Source organism: Hemibagrus wyckioides, linkage group LG03, assembly GCF_019097595.1.
Source record: "Hemibagrus wyckioides isolate EC202008001 linkage group LG03, SWU_Hwy_1.0, whole genome shotgun sequence".
Lineage (NCBI taxonomy): Eukaryota > Metazoa > Chordata > Actinopteri > Siluriformes > Bagridae > Hemibagrus > Hemibagrus wyckioides.
The window spans coordinates 26,780,901-26,799,656 of NC_080712.1; positions in this window are offsets into that span (position 1 = coordinate 26,780,901).

Consider the following 18,756-nt stretch of genomic DNA (forward strand, 5'->3'; position numbering starts at 1 on the left):
AATAGTTTTGTTTCATTTTTTGTGAACTGCTGACAATATTTCTCCTAAATTCAAAATATAACTATTGTTATTTAGAGTGTGTATTTAAAGGAAATGACAACACATCAAAATAACCCAAGATCATGCAGTATTTGCAGAGCTTTAATAACTCAAATAAAACAAAATGTAAATAATTTGTAAACAAATTGTGTTAATGCTTTGGCTAAATAACATTAAGAAATCAGTATTTGGTGGAATAACCCCGATTTACATGCGTTTTGGCTCCATGCTCTCCACCAGTTTTTCACATTGCTGTTGGGGAACTTTATACCACCCTTTTTGCAAAAAAGCAAACAGCTCAGCTTTGCTTGATGGTTTTTGACCATCCATCTTCCTCTTGATGACATTCCAGAGGTTTTCAGTAGGGTTCAAATCTGGAGATTGGGCAGTGGTCTCTTATTTTTTTCCAGACCTGTAGATGGGTCACTGTTTGCGTCCCATCTATTGTTGTGCACCTTTAAAAACCTATTAATTTTTGTAATAAAAATGCTTGTTTTCTTTAGCATAGCACATTGAATAATTCTACAGTTTTTAAAGAAAAAGGAGAGATTCTGCTATGATTAAGAGCATATATGGCCAATTGTTTGAGGACACCAGACCATCACACTCGTATGTGGCTCCTCCCCATAAAAAAAAAACCTGTTAGCACAAAGTTAGAAGCACACAACTGTATAAAAAGGCTTTGTTTACTGTAGCATTACACTTTCTCTTTACTGGAGATAACATGCCAAAACCTGTTCCAGCTTAACAATGTGCTCCTGTGCACAAAGCCCCTGAGCTCCATGAAGACATGATGTGCCAAGGCTGCAGTGGAAGAAGTCAAGTCTCCTGCACAGTGTCCTGACTCTGACTCAACCCCAATGAACACCTTTGGGATGAACTGGAACACTGACTGAACCCCAGACCTCCTCATTTAACATCAGAGTCTGATCTAACGAATACTCTTGTAGCTGAATGAACACAAATCCACACAGCCACACTCCAACATCTAGTGGAAAACCTTACCAGAAGAGTGGAGTTCATTATAACAGTAAAGGGGGAATAAATCTGGAATGGGATGTTCACCAAGAACAAAATAAAGGCCATTTTCATGGCAGACTAAACAAAAACTTTCTCTCTCTCTCTCTCTCTCTCTCTCTCTCTCTCTCTCCCTCACCATCTCTTTCTCTCTCCCTCACCCTCTCTCTCTCTCTCTCTCTCTCTCTCTCTCTCTCTGTGGTATGATGATGGTGGATCACTGGTGTGGCCAGTTGTGTGATGTCACACTAAATCACTTTGGCACATTAGAGCACGTTGGGTGAACTGGAAAAAGTGTGTGTGTGTGAGTGAATCTATGGGTGTGTGTGCATGTGCCAGGCTTCATTATTGAGTATAGCTCACATTACTTCATCACACGCATGACACACTTAATTGGTATAAATACATAATCATTTACTGTGCTGAACGCTTCTGAACTTACTGAACCTTTTCCTTCATTAATATTTAAGAGAATTTGCAACATTGGGATGAAATTACTGTACTTTTTCTCCCCTCTGTGCTGTAAGACTTTGTCCAGGGCGAAGTGCAAGTGCAAGAAACCGATGATTTATTTGCTAAACATTAAACACTATTCAAACTCCACTGTAATCATTAGCATTGATATTCTTATACTTAGACTCTCTCGTCTAGTGTAAGCTTTATAGCACTCTATAGTACAGGCTGGATTTAGGGTTATATAGAGTGAATTACAGATGGGCTTTAGACAAACCAGAGGAAGAAATGTAACAAGCAGGGGCAGAACTAGAGAAGAGATTTATAGATGTAAAGCTTTGGCTTTATTAAGAGGGTCTAAGGACATGGTCCATGGGGAATTTTTTTTTCACATGGCCCCAGAATGTCTGTGTAATAATTTTTAACTGAAAAAAAAATGTGGCTATTGGGTTACACAGGCACCCAGTAGATATCTTTATATATTTTGTATGTAAACACAGACACATAGGCACAGTTCAAGGAACAGTGTTAAAATCAGTCTTTGTGATTGGTGCGATCTCCATTGGTGCAGTCAGGTTGCTCATCATTCCTTTTATCATTGATCCTTCTTCTGTTCAAGGACATGGTGGATCTATGGAGTATGCCAGGAAGAAGAGAAGAAGAAGCCTTTATTATCATCACACAGCACAGTGGAATTCTTTTTTTTTACATATCCCAACTGAGGAAGTTGGGGTCAGAGCGTGGGGGAGATATGATATAGCGCCCCTGGAGCAGAGAGGGTTAAGGGCTCTGCTCAATTGCCCAACAGTGACAACTTGGAAGCATTGGGGCTTAAACCCCAACCTTTCAATCAAAAACCCAGACCCTTAACCACTTTAGCCACCAGAATGATAGGTGAGAGACAGGAATAAGCTTTGGATGGGATTCTGAACATTGTAGAGCATCACACACTCATTTGAGTTAGAGTCACTAATCCAGCTAATTAATCCAGCTAACTAATTTTTGGTAGATGGGAGAAAACCAGAGATCCCCAAGAAATCTAACACTAACACAGAGAAAACACAGGATCCATCAAGGGAGTGTGAAGATTAGTACTAGAGGTGATGATATTCCAGTGTTATAGTCATGTTTGGAGCACAAATTTAAATTAATGTTTAATTCATTTTCCAAAATCAAGGCATTAAGGGAACATTTCTACAAATATGGATTCTGAAATGCAGGACTAATCCAAAAAAGTTAAAAGTAGCTATATTAAAATGTAACTCAAGCAGCTGGAAGTAATGCAATGGCAAAGTATTTTTAAAGTAGCTCTCAGGTTAAAGCCTTAACTTAAGCTTGTGTTTTTGTATTTGCTTGTCATTTTTGGGTCATTTTTTCAGCTTTAGACCATTATAAATCATGGCACACAGGGCATCTTAAGTTATTCTCACTTGAGAATATTTACATTTTACAGCTCTGTATGTTCACTGTGGAAGTGAAGAGCTACTTGATTTGCCCTAAAAACAGTGCAAGCGATGCCTAGAAGTGTTTTAGAGTCAGCACATGGAATCACAGTCCACAGCTAGTGAGTCAACAAAATTAGTCCAACGAGTTAAACAGGTAATGCTATTTAAAGTGATGGACGTATCTGTGCCGTGTGTATTCACCTTTCTCTTAAACACACCCACGACTTAACATATCAGTTCTCTCTGTTTATTCTTTACTTTAATGACAGTTTTTTTGAAGCCGTTCCCAGATTTGACATGCAGGTTTGACTCTATGGATAGCAACACATGATTGTGCATGAATACACAGCCGGCTTCTTGTCTTTAGATCATCTGATTAGATATCTGGAGGTAAATATGGATTAAACTGCAGCCATAATAGCTCTATTAGTCTAGCTTAAAGTGGAATCAGACGCTAATGAAATAAAATCACGAGCCATGGTTGATCGATCACGACAACTGCCACTGCAAGAAAGTTGTGAACGAAAAAGCAAGCATTTTTGCGTAATTGTGTCTGAAGCTGTGTGTGAAGCACAGCACGATGCTATAGGGATAAATCGATAAATCTGTCAGTGTAAATGTGGCAGCTTCTTTCTTTCTTTCTTTCTTTCTTTTTTTCCCTCTCCGGCGAGTGGCGCATGTTGTAACGTGCCAGCCGACTCACACAGGCGCCTTTTGTTATAGCAGCAGCGACGAGGCCAGGTTACCAGAATTTGTGTGGAGTAAGCACATGTGGAGAAATCCCTCTTGAGCACGTAGCCTCTCTGGGTCAAGTGAAGTGAGTCGTTTCTGACGTAACGGGGTTCATCCAAACATCATTGCGCAATGAGTTTCAGGGCTGAAACTCAATAGCAAAATGCAGGTCTGGAATGAGTAAACATCTGCTTTTTGATGCTTGGATAATAACCTGTATAACACTGCTGCTGGAGGAATTTTTTATTCTTTTTTTATCTTACTTCAAGACTTCACCGTCTGTGTGGAGGCTTAACTGTCTGTTCCTATGTCTGTATGGGGTTTTCTCAGGGTTCTCTGGTTTCCTCCAACCACCTAAAAACAGCAGGTTGGTTGACTGGCTGTAAGATATTCACCTCTATTAAATTCAGTTCAATTCAATTTCATTCATATAGCGTTTTTAACAATGAACATTGTCTCAACGCAGCTTTACAGAACATAGGAAACAAAAAACATAGTGTAAAAAGTCCTAGATGTTAGATAAAATCATCCCTAGTGAGCAAGCCTGAGGCAACTGTGGCAAAGAAAAACTCCCTTAGATGGTATGAGGAAGAAACCTTGAGAGGAACCAGAATCAAAAGGGAAACCCATCCTCATTTGGGTGACACCGGAGAGTGTGATTATAAATTATTCTAAACACTGAAGAGTGTGATATGAACAATATCCTTTCTGCAGTTATGTACAGTCTACAGTGTGATGTAGAATGTTAGTGTGTGTATTAATTAGGAGGTTGTTGTCATCTTCGAAGTCCACATAGGGCTGACAGTGTTGCTTTGATATACCCAAATCCTCACGAAGCAGAATCCAGCTAAAGTTGGTCCATCTCTGGATGCCTCAGGATCCTCGCAGGGTTGGCCTCTGTCTACTGGAGCTGGCACAATCAGATGCCTCGGGATGGATAGAAAAAGGAACAGGTGGAAAGGAATTAGCCGAAAGAACTAGTCAATAATGTAGATGATGTACTGGAGTACGAGGTTATGGGATGAACTAAATACGAAAACGCTCTGCCCCCTTTTGTAGACTTCAATATTCTAGGAACTACAAGATCTACCTCTAGGTGACAGAAAACAAATAAAACACTCAATACATTAGCATTAGAGAGACACAAAATACCAAGCATGTTGCAGTCTTGTTTTTGATTTCACAAAACAACATTTTTTATTTGGATGGATATTGGACTCGTGAGCCAAATCACATGTGCTAGGTCAGGTTTTTTTTTTTTTATCCTCAAGCACTCAAGTGTTAATTCTTTCATTATTATCATTATCAGTACCAGTATTCGCAATTCCAGGCAAAAGTGAAACACATTTTGTCATAGGAAAAGCAAGCAATCCTTTCCAAACAATTATTTATAACTTTACGTACAATTTGTTCAAGCAATTCTTATAAATGTGCAGTTATTGTGCTATATTTTATCAGTCCAGTCTGAGTCAAGGGAAAATTCTGAACAAAAATTAGGGCATGTGCTGTATTTTGTTGTGTAATTTTTACATAGATTTTAAGTTTTTCACTCTCTGTGTGTTCAACTAATGTATTATAAGAAAAATGATGCACAAATATTCTCTTTACATAAGCAAATAGACAACAGTAGTGAAGACAACCAAAAGCACTAAATGTCTCTGAATATATATTTTTTTACAATAAAATGTTCCACAAGTGCTATTAGGGAATCAGTGTATATTTTATTGTCCCCACATTATTACTATTATTTATCCTTCCTTCCTGAGAAATGGCTAGAACGTGTAACGCAATCCTATTTTTTCATAACCTCCAATAAATTAACTTCGTGCACATGGCTCGTCTGTGAGATGTTCCGACTCGAAGAGATGAAGTGCAGAAACAGTCTAGGTCACCTCGGGTCAAGGTCACTGGGCTCGGGTTGCACCTTCTCCTCCTCATGAAGCTTTATAGTTTCAGTCACGGTCAAAACATTTAACCTCATTTCTTTCTGGCATGGAGAGAAAACACACACTGAGGTTTTCGGCACCTCTGTCTTATTTAACTCAGACATGATCGCAAACACAGACGTGTAAATGTTCACTGACACGTAAGCGTTAAACAAGTAGTCTTCTCTACTTGTGTGTGTGTGTGTGTTTGTGTGTGTGTGTGTGTGTGAATAAGCTATTGTACTATGTATATTCATGGCACTTTGCTAACCTCTCTGTGGAGTTCTACATGATTTAAAACTACATTCCCCGAGATAAAAATAATTTTCCCCCCTCAGCAATTTTACAATAACATCATTGAAAAGCATGTCTGGTTTTTAGTATCTTACTCATGACACACTACAGGACAAGAAAACATGTTTGTAGGAGAATCGTGCCTACTTAATTCTGCATATTTACCCGTAACAGATTCCCTTTGGGGCACGCAGATCCTCTCCAGTGTCAGTTACAGACTCTCAGCCTCGCTGCTGCATCTCGCATTAATTCAACTTAAATCCGAGAGACAGAAACCAGTCAACTGACCTGAGAATAGCCGTTTGTTTGTCTCGTAGGAGGTTGACAACACAAATTCTTCCAGAATAGCAGTGTTTCAATCGGTAGAAATAACAGTCTAACAGTGAAATTGGGATTTCTCATTGAGTGTAATTTACACAATAAAAAACCTCATCAAACCTTTACATTCCTGACCAGACATGAAAGGTCTTCTGTCTTTTCCCTTTATGCTGTTTCTCATATGTTTATTTATGTGTAGTCATCTTGACCAGGACTCCTGGAAGAATAGATCTGGTATCTCAATGACACATTCCTTTGGCTAAATAAATATAAAGAATAAATTCAATACAAAAAAAAAGAGTTACATGGACTCTCATTACAGTACCTGAATAAATGATACTTTTTTGAGAGCAATGCTGAAGTAAATACTACCTGCAGGAAAGCTAATAGAGCTGGCTAGTTACTTAGCCAAATGCTGCTGCAGTAGCTCACTAGGTCGTGAGCTAACTAGCGCATGTTAATTCATACATGTTTTTCAGCTACATAGTTAGCTATCTAGCATAGTTGCTCCTTGCACCTTGTCTTAGCAGGAGTTAGATATATTTAATACAATACACAATGGCTTCTGAGTAAAAGTACTGCTATTATGTATGTGCAACAACTTTATGGTTTAATTTATTCAATGTTGAACATTATCAATGTGATTACATCAAGTAATGTGTGTGTGTGTGTGTGTGTACATGTGTGTTTAAACAGGTTGAATAACCTCTAAAGTCTCTCTGATTGATGGGAAACTGGGTGGCCCACACAATACTGTCTACTCCTCTCGTACAACATTTCTCAGATGTGATGTGGTCTTCTGCTTATGTAATAGACATTCTCCAGCCCTCCTCTCTCTCTCCTTTCTCTCTCCCTATCTTTCTCTCTTTCTGTCTTTCTCTCTCTCTCTCTCTCTCTCTCGCTCACTCAGCAAGCCATCTCATCAACCCCTGATTCACCTCAAATCATAAAAATGTGTCTCTGATGTTCTCATGAATTTTGAACTTGGAATCGGAGCGAAAGCTTTGATGTTTCTAGCTACTTACAGGAAAGAGTAAGAAACTGATGAAGCAACAACAGCAACATGATAATTCAATTCATTTCTATTCAGTTTGATTCAGTTCAGTTCATAAGGCTTGTTATGAGAGATTATTTAATTTGGTTTGTTATTTCAGTCATATTAAATTCTAAAATCTGTTAATCTAATTAAAATCTACTCGTATTAAAGTCTTCACTGAAGTCTCAGGGAGTTTTTCCTTGCCACAAGACGTCTCTGGCTTACTCATTAGTTATAAATTCATATATGAATATACATTTTAAGCATTGTAATTTTTACGGAGATTTTTTTTTAACTCCCATAAAGCTGATTTTTTAACAAGAACAATTGAAAAATTGTAATGAATTAAATGAAATATATCCATTATAAAAGTTATATCCTGAATATAAATAGTTTTCTGCCCATTGTTAAAACTGCTATACACATTGAATTTAATTGAAGCAGAAACAAAGGTTTTACAACATAAACACTAATACAATGCACAGAACCAACCCCTTTAGCATTTATAAGATATGGTATTTGTATAGATTTTGTTTGTAAAACAGTTGCTGGAAATGTTTAACTCTGCTTCCTGCCTGTTGAGATAAAATAGATTCACAGGGTTACACAGTCAGCATTAATGTCTAACTGATTCAACACAGCACAATCAACACATCACTTACTTACTCCAGCTATTAGCAGAAGCACTGCTGAGAGGAGAAAGATTTCATATCTGTACATATATGTCTAATTTACAATAGATCAGATATATACAGTCTATAGTCAGGACTTTATATTAATAGTAATACAGATTTAACAACTTATAATTCACACTTATAATTTCATGGTCTGATTTTTTTTCCCCTTCTTAATGCCTATTAAAATATTGCCTAAGGTTCATGGATCACTTACCCTTTGCTCTTTACCGATTTTCTAAGTGAGATTAAATGTTTGGTGTCTTATCACTGGCCAGAGAGCACAAGCACAATAAGTTGGGAAACAAATTTCACATCAATGTTCCTTTACAACAAAATGCACTTTGTGTTTGCATCATGATAAATGGGAATCATTACTGACACTTTTTTACTAGAACCACATAGTTTCACATGTAAGGAGACAAATATTTGCTTCATACCTATTTATTGGCATAAATATTTCATAAATATTTTTTTTATAAACGACTGAACTCTCCGTTATTAATGGCACACGTATGAATTTCTAGAAATTCTCAATCCAATTCATATTTTCAGGAATTTAAGGTTAAAGAGCAAATAGAGAGTAAAGATATTGTGTAGATTCATAACACTTTCTTTATGAAATATTTAATAATAAAAAAACATATTGGATTATGTAGGAATACCAATCAGCTTGAATATAAAAAGTGTTTCTTTTGCAGGAATTGTCAGTGGTTTCAAACTTGAGAGATTCATTCTTGCTTGTTCAGTATTATCACAGCTATAATTCATACCTGTTAGTTCAGATGCATAGCTAGTGGGTCGAATTTAAGTTTAGATGATTCCAGCTCCATCTATTCCAGCTGGTGATTAACTTAACACACACACAGAGCAAGTGATTATATGGTATATACATTTTGTTTAACATTAACAATTTCATCATTATGATTGAATTTCATTATATTTTATTGGCTGCTGTGTGTGATAAACAGGTTTATCCAATCTTAAACAAAGCATGTTTCTTGTTTCTGAAAACTACAGTGAGATGTTGATGATACAGCCTGTGAGATACAGGACAGAAAGAAACAGGTACAGGAAAGAACAGGTGACTGTCACTGATGATGATATTAATATGACACCATATCCGTTACCATCCACCTCTCTGTCTCACCTCAACATAATTTTTTAAGGATCTTCAGTTCAGCATTCAACACACCAGCAGATAAGAAAGCTGAGCCTGCTGGGTTTGGCCACTTCTCTCTTCTCCTGGATCCTGGACGTTTTGCCTGGGAGACCCCAGTCTTTCAGAATCACCCCCCACACTGAACACCGGTGCTCCTCAGAGCTGTGTACTCAAGCCACTACTGTTTAGCACCACTACTGAGCTGCAAACTACAATTTAAATCAAGTTTTCTGGACCTCCACATGGAGAAGTTGAACCAGTTCACAGAAAGATGCAGAGGACAGTAATCGCATAATAATCATTAGACTAAATAATCGTTATTATTAATATTAGACTAACTAAAGAAATAAAATAAAGAGACTGCTCTGCACTGCACATCTCAGGAACAACCATGGAGGAAGTCTCCTTGCTTTGACTCTCAACCCCATCAGCACCTCCACTTACTATGGATTTTGAAGAAAACCCTCCGTCTCTCCCAGCGTCTCCACCTTCTACAGAGGGACTCTTCTTCAGAGAGCATCCAGACCAGATGTTCTGCCATGTGCTACAAGAACTGCACAGTCTCTGACCACAAGACCTGATATTTGAAAAGATCATCAGGGTCTGTCTAACCACCTCATATGACAACCACTGCATCTGAAAAGCCATCCATCCAGTGATATTTTCACCTTCCTGCCATCTGGCTGAGGATACAGAATCATCTGTGCCACCACTCCCAGACGCCTCATCAGTTTCTTCCCTGAGGTAGTTAGATTACACTCCCAACCTGCCACTCAACACCTGGGTTATACATTATACACTGCACTTTACAGAGCTGCATCACACCCTTTCTATTTATGAAGCTTGTCTTGCTGCCAGATTTGCTGCTCTGCTTACTGCTGCTCTGTGTATTAATTGTCCTGTGTATTTATTATCCTGCACTCATGTCACACTGTTGTGTATTTACACTTTATGTAATTTTGTGTACTATTATATGTTGCACCATGGTCCTAGAGAAACAACATTTCCATCCAGTGTATGAAAGGGCAAGAAGCCTTTATTAACACCACACATACATTGCAGCACACTGGATTTTTTTTTCTTCGCGTATCCAAGCTGAATACAAATTATATAATAAAATATAAATAAAAAAAAACCCACTTGACTTAAAAAACATTCATGTTATCTTTGCTTTGGAGTCTATGACATCCACGACGATCAGTTTATGGCACTGATCAGTTTATGTTGCTGGTAAAAGGATAAGGAACCAAGTGGGATCAACTTTGATGATATCAGGAGTTCATTATATTTAAAGCACTTTAGATACCTTGGGCTCTAACATTTTAGGGCAATGTTTGCTTGAATGCATAATCTCCTACACACATAAACACACGCCTTATACCTGTAAAGCTGGGATGGTAGAGTGAGTTTTCATTTGTTCTGAGAAGAGCTTGAGCACTTGACAAAGTTGGAGGTTGTTCGTGATGCTGGAAGGACCAATGAGGGGAGGAACTACCATTACAAAACAAATCATTCTCAGCCTTACATTTATGGCTCATTTAAGTCACAGTGACTCATTGGCATGAAGCACTCAGCTTGGTCACGCCTCAAGTAGCACTAGGTTCCTGAGTTACTAGTGTGCTGAGTACTTCATGTGGTATGTGCATGTAGATTTCTACTTAGGTGTGTTGTCCTTTATCATGATAAACCCAGCCTTAACTCGAATGTCCCTTGGTTTGTAGTATTGGAGATTTTGAGTAACTCTTGCCGGCTTTACTACTGATACTAGAAGTTAAAAAATGTAACCCTTTAAAGAAGGTACCCTCAAAAGTAGCTGTCTTTTGTGCATGTGCTGGAGGTTACTGAGGATAAAAATGCCTAGAATATAAAATGTTCTTTTTAATGAGAAATAAGTCAATCTAAGAAACCAAAGAAACAGTTCCAACATATTAACATACATAGCTAATTTTCATTTATTTATATCAGCACTTTAGAGTAATTGATAGATGTACATGATTGTGTGCATTTATTTGTGTGGATAAGTAGCATAACTTTCACTCACCAAGCATCCATTGAACAAGCATCTGACCTTTCTGTAGGCTGCCATTTTGTCTTTTCAAGCTATCAGTAACCTTTATTTGAAGGCCAGGACAAATGTTTGCATAAATCTTTTAGGAAGTAATTCTGAAGACTTGATGAAAAACCCCAACAGGTTTCATGTCTCATTTCTCACTGTGAAACTTCCTGACGTTCCTGTATTTGGGTAGTACATGTTCAAATTATATATATATATATATATATATATATATATATAGAGAGAGAGAGAGAGAGAGAGAGAGAGAGAGAGAGAGAGAAAGATTTTTATAGATATTTTTTTGGCATTTAGCAGACACCCTTAGAGAGAAATGCATTATACAGTATCTCATTTTATATACAACAATTCAGAGTTGGATGCCTTTTCTCTTAGGTCTAGCAGTGGCAGTTGGGTGGCCATGGGACTTGAATTCGCAACCTTCTAAGCAGTAGTTCAGTGCCTTAAACACTGAGCCTGAACCACATCCCCATGACATGTTAACATACAGGCCATAATTTGAATATAATTTGATTCATTTGGCTGATATTATATGAGCTTAATAAATAAGTGAATCTATATGTTGGATTGATGCTACAGAATGCAACCAGCCCATTGGGATCTACTGTCCATAAATACACTTTCCTCAAGGTAACTTGACAGTAGGTGCGTCCCCAATCGCATACTTATGCACTATTCTACTTCATTTTGTAATAAAAATAGTATGTGTAGTGTGTTCACACTGAAAATTCCAACAAGAAGAAATGAGAAGGAGAAGGAGAAATGGGAATAATGAGAAATTTTCACGATGTCTTTTCAGTTAGCTCCACACACATTGTGTGATTTATTTTTGAACATTTTAAATTAATTAATTTTAATTAATTAATTAATTAATTAAATGAATATTCCATTAAAGCTAACGATGTTCATTACAGGCATTTAAAGTCATTAAACATTAAATAGAAATGTTCTCTTTAATAATTAATTAATTAATTAATTATTTAAATAAGTGTTCCAGTTGAGATGATGCGATTCTTCTAAAACTGATACACCAGACTCACATCACATGATCTCGACACTCAGGTCACATGACTGTTTCGCATTTCTGTTTAATGAGCACTAGTATTTAAGTCTTGTATAGCACTCACTGTCTAGCTGACTCCTATTCATGTCATGTTCATGTTGTCAACTCGCTTCAATGCTCCTCGTTTAGCTTCATGGTCTGTTTTCAGTTATTATGATAAATAATAAATCTGCACTTGCATCCGCCTCCTCTTCCAAACACATGGACATCTTATAGAAGATTTCACAATACTTCATGATTCACGGCAAAATAATAACTCTGAAGAAAAAAAAAACAAGAAAAAGAAATTGATTTCTTTATATATATTTAAAATAAATACAGACGTAACCTAATAATAAATAAAACCTTACTTCTCTCGTCTCTCTTTCAGCAAATTCATCTCATTTGACTTATCACAAAAATCCTCCAGTATTTCCAAATTTGTGTATGCAATTCTTATAAAAGACATTTCTTATGAAAGTAGGTATGTAGGCAGATTTTTAGAAAAAAAAAAAAAAAGGTTACCATTATGTCAATACACACAGCATAAAGACACAGAGTGTGACATTGTGACTGGACTGAGGACAGAAAAAATAACCCTCAATGCTGAAAAGAGAGTGATTTAGTCCTGCTACATATCATCCACTACACAGTTATTACCATTTGATGGACTTTCCAGTTCAGGTAACAGAAGTTTGCTGGCCAGATTGCTCCTTGTCATCATTAAAACTTTTTTAATACACTTCTGGATTTTTAACTACACACTTAAAGGATATAGAAGAGTCTGGAATCTGACATATTTTGTCATTTATTGCTGTGTAACACACTTATGCATGGATAGATTAAAGAATTATAATACAGTATATTATCTACATATTTACGTATTAGATTTTATTTCGTAATGAAACGCAGCTGTAATAGAGCTAGATCTCAAATCCTGGATCCGTGGAGCTGAAAATAGCTCTGAATCCTCCGCTTCCTCCCAACATATAGTACGTCCACAATCACATTATGGTTCATATTAGAGCCTGAGGCATATGTTCTAAACACACACACGCATACCAATTCACATTTGTTTCGCATTCGGCACAGGATGTGACTCATCCACTTCTGATGTTTTAATTATAACCTGGCAAAAATCCGTTAGCAGACAAGAATCCCTCGGGAGATTTAGGAAGTCAGGAGGTTAGACGGATCGAAAATCCAGTATGTTATTAGGAGGGGGCGATTGTTACAAAAGTCAGGTTTTAACATAGCAATAGTGGAATTAGTGTAGACTTGTACAGAAGTATGTCTTGCGTTATATAGGCAATAGTTGGTGTTCACCTGACTATCACAGCTACAGTATATGTGGGTCTGCTGCCACAATGAAACCACAAAAATGGACTGGAGGTCTTTGTGTGCTCTAGATTTATAATTTCTTACAAAACTTTTTCAGCCACGTTCATAGAAATCAGTCGTTAGCAATAACATACGGACATGTTTCATTCCATCTTATATAGCTTGCATTAGAATTATTGCACAACATTACAGCACAAAGCTCCACAATGCTGCAATGATCATGTCTTAGTATAGCTCCAGTAGTGTTCACACTGAAGACAAAGTGCACTTATCCAACCCAAAAAAAAAACCAAGTGTTGGACACTTCGTGGACTCTACACTCGCAGCTTTGCTTACTTAACAAAAGGGGGAGGAGCTACCAGGCACTAACACTGGATGAAAAAAACAATTTCATTTTGGCGACAATTCAGACGGACAAGACCACTTATAAAGGTCTTTTAAATTAGCCCACATGCATTGTGTGATTTATTTTTTGACTTCATCTATGTATTTGTATACAGTTCCAGAGACACTCTGCTATTACAGAATTAATTATGCTGAATGATCTCAACCACCATTTTTCATCCATAGCTCTCCATCATGGTTGAAATCGGTACTTGACCGGATTACCTCCTGCACACATCAGCTCCTGCATGTCACATGACCTTGTCACATGTCTCACTTGTTCTGTGTTACTTCTAATCAGCACCTCTGCTTACAGTAAGTCATGGAGTGCATCTCCATCAGCTGCGTAGTTCAGTAGTCTGGCCACTGATCAGGAAGTCGGCCATTTTTTATCCTTGTCTCTCTCTCTCAATCGCAAGAACCTTCCAATGCACGGTTTACTACCTAAAAAAAGCTTGGCAGAAACAGTAGATGCACTCAGCCAACTTTGTCTACAAATGTAGCTTGTTAAATGGGAGTGATTTTTTAACTTTATTCAATATTCTATATACAGTTTGTTTGAGCCTAATGTGCTTAATGTATGTAACAAAAAATGTACTTTGAACAGCATAAAAAATAATGTTTGCCTGTTTTACAACACGAGTACGTTGTCATATCACTGGTATACTTGTGTACTTGATATACTGATTCACTATCTAGGGAACTAGAGAGCTGATTGAGACACAGCCCTCAATATTTTCTGTGTGTTTCATTGTCAAACTTTTCGTTGTCTGGATGTTGTGCGTATGTGTCATTGTGTGTCTGTTTTTGCTTTACAGCTTCATGTTTATGGTTCTCGTTTCACGGTTTTGGTTGTTTGTGTTACACGTTTTCACTAAAATCTGCACTGACATCTGCAACTTCTACCGCTTACAGAGTATCAGGCATTTTTTGTATCGTTTTTGGTTCACAAGCTTCAGAATATGAAGACATTTCATTTGAACATGTCCTTTTTAAATATTTTTTATACATCAGTGCTATTAATATCTGGCCTACATGAAAGCACAGGGTACTTAGCGATTCATTCATCAGAATCATATAGTAAGATTAGTAGCGTGATGTTGGAGTAGGACAGAAGGTGGGCGTGTAACAAAGTTGGCAGCAAGGTTCAGCTCTAATGCCAAACAGTCACATTCCTTGCCAAGGCAAGAGAGGTGTCCATATTTTAAGCTAAACAAAACGATCTTATATTTCTACACAGAAATGAAGCATTGCTCAGTAGCACAATGGAGCGCTTGTGCTTTCTAGGGGAAAATGTTTTATTGGGTCGGAAAGCTTCAGGTAGGTGAGTGGAAGAATCCAAAATGATCTCACCTTAAATTCAAATAAATCCATATTTAACAAGAAAAGATGTTTACTTTCCATGAATATGAATGAAGTCATGAGAAATTGTCAAGTTGCTTCTCATCATAATACTAAGCACTTCGTGACTCATGATTTTATTATTACTACTAATAATAATAGTAATAATAATAATAATAATAATAATAATGATAAAAGTAATAATAATAATAATAATAATAAGAAGAAGAAGAAGAAGAAGAAGAAGAAGAAGAAACAGAAGAAGCAGAAAAATTGTTGTTTTTATTTATTTTTTAAATACAAATGTTTGATTTTTTTTACAAATTCAATCAAGTAACTATGTCTTTTATCTCAAGGACATTTTCCTCACCTTTGTTGCCTTTTGCCCACTCATTAGGGATGAATTTAAAATTTATAATTTTGAGCAGCCCTGCAATGGACTGGCGACCTGTCCAGGGTGTACCCCTGCCTTTTGCCCTATGTGCTCTGGGATAGGCTCCAGCAGACCCCCGTGACCCTAGGAATCCTAGGAATAAGCGGGTATAGACAATGAATGAATGAATGAATTTTGAGCAAAGCCCTTAACCTTCAATTGCTCAGCTGTATAAAACTGAGACAAAATGTAAAGTGCTCTGGATTAGGGCATCTGCCAAATGCCAGAAATGTAAATGTAATGTAATGAATTGAATGACATGTGGATGGACTTCATTGGATTTCATATGAATCAAGTAAGAAAAGGTTTGAGTGCTAAATTCAACCCTAACCATATCCTTCATAAATGCTTAAGTTTGCATCTATGAGACTACATGGCAGTGTCCAGTGCTTTTTGAAACTGACCTGGGTTAATAAGTGGCATATTATTATATTATCTTCTGTATAAACTTATTATAAAAGAATCATCCTAGAAAAAACCCACATCTCAGAAATTCTACTTTTCCACAGTCTTTATTATTTTTTCAACGTGGTAAAACAAGCTACTATATAATACATGCTTGGATCCGGTTTGAGCCACTGGAACCACTAATGTCACCACTAAAACACTACTGGGAAATACCACTTGTTTTATAAGGGCCAATCCACTAGTGGGATAATACAATTTCACCACAGTTTCCTCAGTATGGTCTGCCACACATATACAGTATGTGCCATGCATACCCTATAATGAAAACCCTTTTGAAGCATTCTGAACTATCGACACTGTCTGATTTCCTGAATTTGGTTACAGAAATATTTTGGAGGGTAGAAGACTTGCCAAAATTCTTGTTCTTGTCTCTAAAGCAAACAGTTCTATCTTGCTGTCTTGATTGATGCTTCAGGAGGTGTTGTTTTTACAATATAACTGCCTAAACAAATGGCCTCAATAAATCAAAATTCCTGTCAGCAGAAAAGCAGAAGACAAATGGTGTTTTGTTCTTGGGGCTTCTCAGTTATTTCAGGGGGAATGACGTAACACCCTATTGATAGATTAGCTCTCGCAAACAACTAACAATTAGCCTAATAGCAGAACAGTCTCGCTAATGGCGTTTCATTTACCTTTATTTAATCCCAGAGGTGTTAATGGTTTTTTCCACTGGAACATTTCAGGGCCAGCTGGTTCATACGTGACTGGCAGCAGAGTTCATATAGACAGCATCCTTAATGTGATGCAAATATATTACTAGCTGCCTTGCCAAATTTGTATTAAATACTCTTAAAAATCCTAACAATAAAACATGTTAAAACATGTAAGAATTAAAACAACCATTTCCTAATTCATATACATATAAGAACTTCATAATGACGTAATGAAAATAAACAACAGCAGTAGAATCTGTGGGTCACTAGGATTCTCGATTTTTTCCACCCATCCATTCATTTTCTGTTGCACTTATCCTACTCTGGGTCACAGGGAGCCTGGAGTCTATTCCAGGACACCCAGGACACTCTGGATGTGGTATAATCACAAACCAGGGACAATTTAGAGATGCCAGTCAGCCTACAGCGCATTTATACACAACAAATTTGTATTTGTACCGCAGAGGAAACCTCTGAAACACAGGGAGAACAGGCAAACACCACACACACACACGGCAGTGGAAGGAATCAAACACCCAATCCTGGAGTGACCTCCAATTGTCTATTTTTAAAAATAAAATCCTGCTAGCTAGGAAATGTTCCGCAGGATTACCTCTGATTTAAGTGTATTGCACTGTAAAAGATATGACTGTAAATCTTACAGTAATTTACTGACTGATGGGGTTTTTTCACTGCAGTCTTTGAAAGATTTACGTTAATTCAAACAATGCATGATGTAGGTGAACTGGTATACAGTGGCTGAGTGGTTAATGCTTTGCAGAAGGTTTGGGACCTTGAGCAAGATCCTTAAACTTAGAAAATCAAGTATAAATTGCTTGATTTAAGAAAAATCTTAGAACTTACAGGATCTAAAGGATACTTTTGATAGATGCTGACCACTGCAGACCACTGCAAACACCCCACATGAGCTGCAGTTTTGGAGATTCTCTGATCCAGTGGTCTAGCCATCACAATTTGGCCCTTCATCAAACTCGCTCAAATCCTTACGCTTGCCCATTTTTCCTGCTTCTAACACATCAACTTTGAGGACAAAATGTTCACTTGCTGCCTAATATATCCCACCCACTAACAGGTGCCATGATGAGGAGATCATCAGTTTTATTCACTTCACCGGTCACTGCTCAGAATGTTATGATCAGTGTAGTATACACTGTTATAGCACATACTGTATATGTACATTAACATACCTTAATCCAGTATTACAGTATAATCTGTCTGTATTGTAAATATGCATTCAGAATATTAAGCGAGATACAGTATCGACTTGTAAAACCCATTGAAAGTATCACACTGTTTCACACACTTTTATAGAAATCACAGACATCTCTTACAATCTGCAGAAGACACTTGAGGAGAAGGCAAGAGTTCTGCTGAAATAAAACATCTTGCTCATAAATCAGCCTGGATCTAAACATTCCAATGCAGTTTGGTGATTTGTAGGAAATCTGTTAGGAAGCCAAGTCGAATCAAATGACTTTCCTCCCATTTATATAAGTATATATACAGTGCTTCCAGAATAATAAAGCTATACTATGACCCTGTACATACAGTAGGATTACTTAAAGAGCACAATAAGAAGGATCCCTCAAAATGTAGTGAGGCAAACTGGAACTGAAATCGACTTCATTTCATCATATCTCAGGAATCTGCACAAAATATCCCATAATAGTTAAATTTTATGTGTGTGTTACACAATTACAGTTTTCAAATTTTCTTTCAAATGTCAAAGTTGTAATAGTACTAAATGTGGAAAAGGTAAAAGGGGGGGCAATACTTTTGTAAAGCATATTACAGCTGCCGGTATGTAATGTTAAAATATTGTACAGAAATACAATAGATGAAGCCCAACTGTGTGTTATTGAAATATATATTTGTATGTGTTTTGCTTCCTCTGTCCCAGTTGTTTG